Source organism: Bufo gargarizans, chromosome 6 (assembly GCF_014858855.1).
Source record: "Bufo gargarizans isolate SCDJY-AF-19 chromosome 6, ASM1485885v1, whole genome shotgun sequence".
NCBI lineage: Eukaryota > Metazoa > Chordata > Amphibia > Anura > Bufonidae > Bufo > Bufo gargarizans.
The window spans coordinates 362,891,383-362,896,394 of record NC_058085.1 but is presented as its reverse complement, the minus strand read 5'-3'; positions in this window follow the sequence as shown (position 1 = coordinate 362,896,394).

Genomic DNA, 5,012 nt, shown 5'->3' with positions numbered 1-5,012 from the left:
GCGTCCGTCCAGGAGCAGGAGAGGTAAGTGTTTTTTTTTTTTAATTTTATAAAAAATGTGGCTGCTGGGGGCATTATGGGGGCTAATAGGAGGCATATGCGGCTAATAGGAGGCATATGGGGCTAATTGGAAGCATATTTGGGGGCTAATTGGAGGCATATTTGGGGGCTAATTGGAGGCATATTTGGGGGCTAATTGGAGATGTATGGGGGCATTTGGAGGCATATTTGGGGGCTAATTGGAGGCATATTTGGGGGCTAATAGGAGGCATATGGGGCTAATAGGAGGCATATGGGGCTAATAGGAGGCATATGGGGCTAATAGGAGGCATATGGGGCTAATTGGAGGCATATGGGGGCTAATTGGAGGCATATGGGGCTAATAGGCATATGGGGGCTAATAGGAGGCATATGGGGGCTAATTGGAGGCATATGGGGGCTAATTGGAGGCATATGGGGGCTAATTGGAGGCATATGGGGTCTATGGGGCTAATTGGAGGCATATGGGGGCTAATTGGGGGCTAATTGGAGGCATATGGGGGCTAATTGGAGGCATATGGGGTCTATGGGGCTAATTGGAGGCATATGGGGTTAATTTGAGGCATATGGGGGCTAATTGGGGGCTAATAGGAGGCATATGGGGGCTAATTGGAGGCATATGGGGGCTAATTGGAGGCATATGGGGCCTATGGGGCTAATAGGAGGCATATGGGGCTAATAGGAGGCATATGGGGGCTAATTGGAGGCATATGGGGGCTAATTGGAGGCATATGGGGTCTATGGGGCTAATTGGAGGCATATGGGGGCTAATTGGGGGCTAATTGGAGGCATATGGGGGCTAATTGGAGGCATATGGGGTCTATGGGGCTAATTGGAGGCATATGGGGTTAATTTGAGGCATATGGGGGCTAATTGGGGGCTAATAGGAGGCATATGGGGGCTAATAGGAGGCATATGGGGGCTAATAGGAGGCATATGGGGGCTAATTGAAGGCATATGGGGGCTAATTGGAGGCATATGGAGCTAATTGGAGGCATATGGGGGCTAATAAGAGGCACAATGGGGGCTAATTAGAGGCATAATGTGGGCTAATGAGGCATAATGGGGGCCAATGGGGCTAATAAGAAGAATAATGGGGGCTAATGAGGCATAAGGGCTTATATGGGGGCTGATATGGGAGTGATGAGAGGCATAATGAGGGCTAATGAGAGGCATAATGTGTCATCCACAGATCCCCCATAACAGTGTGTCTTCCACAGATCCCCCATAACAGTGTGTCTTCCACAGATCCACCATAACAGTGCGCCTGTGCACTGACGAGAGACAGAAAGAAGGGGAAAGAATCCGTGGAAGCAAGCAGAGGACAGCACAGCAGACGACTGAATAGCTTCTTTTGTAAGTAAATTGTTTTATTATAACTGTATCCCTGCAGACCGCAACTCTCTCGTATTTTGTAATCTTATTTTGTTTTTGCCCCCCCATTTTTGACTGTGGTATCTTTGTGCCCCCCCTATATATTGTTCCTAGAGTCGCCACTGGGTAGGCGGCTTGGCTCTTAGTTGCAGGGAGGAATCCCCAGCCTCCGGCACAATAGTCACAATCAAGGGCCCACTTTTTCTTATAAGCTGAGAGACCTGGACCTCAGGCAGGCGCTCTTCATATACCGGTTCATCACGAACGCCATCTGGTTCCACCGTGGCTGAGGGAACGCCATTTTTACAACCTCCTCAATCCAGCAGGCTGCCAGTTCTAAGGGTGCGGCCCAGAGGGTGGAGTCTTTATCACCTCGGCTTGCACTAGAAAGTTCACTGGGGGCAGTCTCTCTTTTTCCCGCTCCCGGAGGGGCATATTCGATATCTTCGTGCCTTTGAGGGGGCGTTACTTGGTTTTCCCGCTTCTGGGGGGCGTATTCAATAGTTTCACGCTCTTGAGGGGGCGTCTTTGTCTCTTCCCATCTCTTGGGTTCTGTTACAACAACTTCTTGCAGGGGCGTGTATTCGCTATATTCGCCATCTTATCTTGGGGATCATAAAGAAGCTGCGCCATGAGGGAGACATGGCCGATTAACCCTTGTAGTGCCAATGCGCATAATGCAGCGTTTTCTGGGCCCGCAATGAAAGTAATAAAGTCCATTTTCCAACGTTTTTGCACAATCTTCAGCCCTTGCAATACTGTGAAACATGCGGTCGGGTCAGTTTTAACACATAATTGGATCCGCTTCTGTTGTTAGGGATAGCACACAATTCAATCCGATCCTGTTCGTGACGTCACTTTATGCAATGAGCAGGACACTGGTATAGTGGGTCAGCTATGCAGTGGGTCAGTATATATGTGTAGTAGTTCATGACGCCAATTGCAGCTTGCGCAGGTACTGTAGCAGGGCCCTTTAAGATGTTATAACTCACGTACCAGGTGAGGAATGCCAGAGGGGGATAATGTCTCTGTCTAGCAGATATGGTAGTGTCAACGGTGTCTCCTACCTTGGTACGGCTGGACTCCTGGATCCTGGCTCACTTGCAATAAATTTGAGTGTGATCAGTACTAGTAATGGTGGAATGATTCAGATCCAGACAGGAGATATAATCCAACTTGTCTTTACTTAATGGCAACAGATATCCATACGAGTTACAGCAATAGTCTTTAGGGGTCCCAGCAGGTATTGGCAATATGTGGCAGGAATTTATATCTATTCTGCTTCTGATCATATGCCTAGTGAATCTGGCAGGTATTTATCTTCTGCTCTGTCTAACTTCTGCTTGTAGTGGGCCTGACTAGCTGAGGAGGAATTTGGCTTCTCCTGGACTCTGGATATGTACTCACAGCACTGCTCGCAGGGAATGATGTCGTCCTGGAGGTCTGAAGATCTGGAGGTTGTTGCTTGTCACCAGCTGAGGTAGATGACAGGCTGGGAAGATGGATCCTTGCCTCAGCCGAGGCGGGATCCAGGGTTGGGATCCCTGGTTCTGGGAGCTCCTACCAACACAACCTACCCCAGCAGGGGGTGGCTGGTACACTGACTGCACTTCCTTCTCCTCCTCATGAGACAGGACATGGGAACATCCCACTTCTGCTCACACAGGGGAGCCTAGACTGGAATGGACTATTCCAGACTAGATATACTAACTAACCTTGGTCTGCTTACATATTGCTGCCACCTGCTGGCGGACAGGGAAATTACAGCAAATACATAACACAAGCCTGGAAAATACATATATAGGAAAATGCAAAGTTAGATTACACAAGATGGTAATAAATATACACTTGACGTGTTGTAGTAGGGAAACAGAGTTTAGTGACATACTCTGGGATGTTACAGCAGCACTGTACAGTGTATTATTTTGCGGTGTATGGTGATGGCAGCACTGTACAGTGTATTATTTTGCAGTGTATGGTGGTGGCGGCACTGTACAGTGTATTATTTTGCAGTGTATGGTGATGGCAGCACTGTACAGTGTATTATTTTGCAGTGTGTAGTGGCAGCACTGTACAGTGTATTATTTTGCAGTGTATGGTGGTGGCGGCACTGTACAGTGTATTATTTTGCAGTGTGTAGTGGCAGCACTGTGCAGTGTATTATTTTGCAGTGTATGGTGATGGCAGCACTGTACAGTGTATTATTTTGCAGTGTGTGGTGATGGCAGCACTGTGCAGTGTATTATTTTGCAGTGTATGGTGATGGCAGCACTGTACAGTGTATTATTTTGCAGTGTGTGGTGATGGCAGCACTGTACAGTGTATTATTTTGCAGTGTATGGTGATGGCAGCACTGTACAGTGTATTATTTTGCAGTGTGTGGTGATGGCAGCACTGTACAGTGTATTATTTTGCAGTGTGTGGTGATGGCAGCACTGTACAGTGTATTATTTTGCAGTGTATGGTGATGGCAGCACTGTGCAGTGTATTATTTTGCAGTGTATGGTGGTGGCGGCACTGTACAGTGTATTATTTTGCAGTGTGTAGTGGCAGCACTGTGCAGTGTATTATTTTGCAGTGTATGGTGATGGCAGCACTGTACAGTGTATTATTTTGCAGTGTATGGTGATGGCAGCACTGTACAGTGTATTATTTTGCAGTGTGTGGTGATGGCAGCACTGTACAGTGTATTATTTTGCAGTGTATGGTGATGGCAGCACTGTACAGTGTATTATTTTGCAGTGTGTGGTGATGGCAGCACTGTACAGTGTATTATTTGCAGTGTATGGTGATGGCAGCACTGTACAGTGTATTATTTTGCAGTGTATGATGGTGGCAGCACTGTACAGTGTATTATTTTGCAGTGTGTGGTGATGGCAGCACTGTACAGTGTATTATTTTGCAGTGTATGGTGATGGCAGCACTGTACAGTGTATTATTTTGCAGTGTATGGTGATGGCAGCACTGTACAGTGTATTATTTTGCAGTGTGTGGTGATGGCAGCACTGTACAGTGTATTATTTTGCAGTGTATGGTGATGGCAGCACTGTACAGTGTATTATTTTGCAGTGTATGGTGATGGCAGCACTGTACAGTGTATTATTTTGCAGTGTGTGGTGATGGCAGCACTGTACAGTGTATTATTTTGCAGTGTGTGGTGATGGCAGCACTGTACAGTGTATTATTTTGCAGTGTATGGTGATGGCAGCACTGTACAGTGTATTATTTTGCAGTGTATGGTGATGGCAGCACTGTACAGTGTATTATTTTGCAGTGTATGGTGATGGCAGCACTGTACAGTGTATTATTTTGCAGTGTGTGGTGATGGCAGCACTGTACAGTGTGTTATTTTGCAGTGTATGGTGATGGCAGCACTGTGCAGTGTATTATTTTGCAGTGTATGATGATGGCAGCACTGTACAGTGTGTTATTTTGCAGTGTATGATGATGGCAGCACTGTACAGTGTATTATTTTGCAGTGTATGGTGATGGCAGCACTGTACAGTGTATTATTGTGCAGTGTATGGTGATGGCAGCACTGTACAGTGTATTATTTTGCAGTGTATGGTGATGGCAGCACTGTACAGTGTATTATTTTGC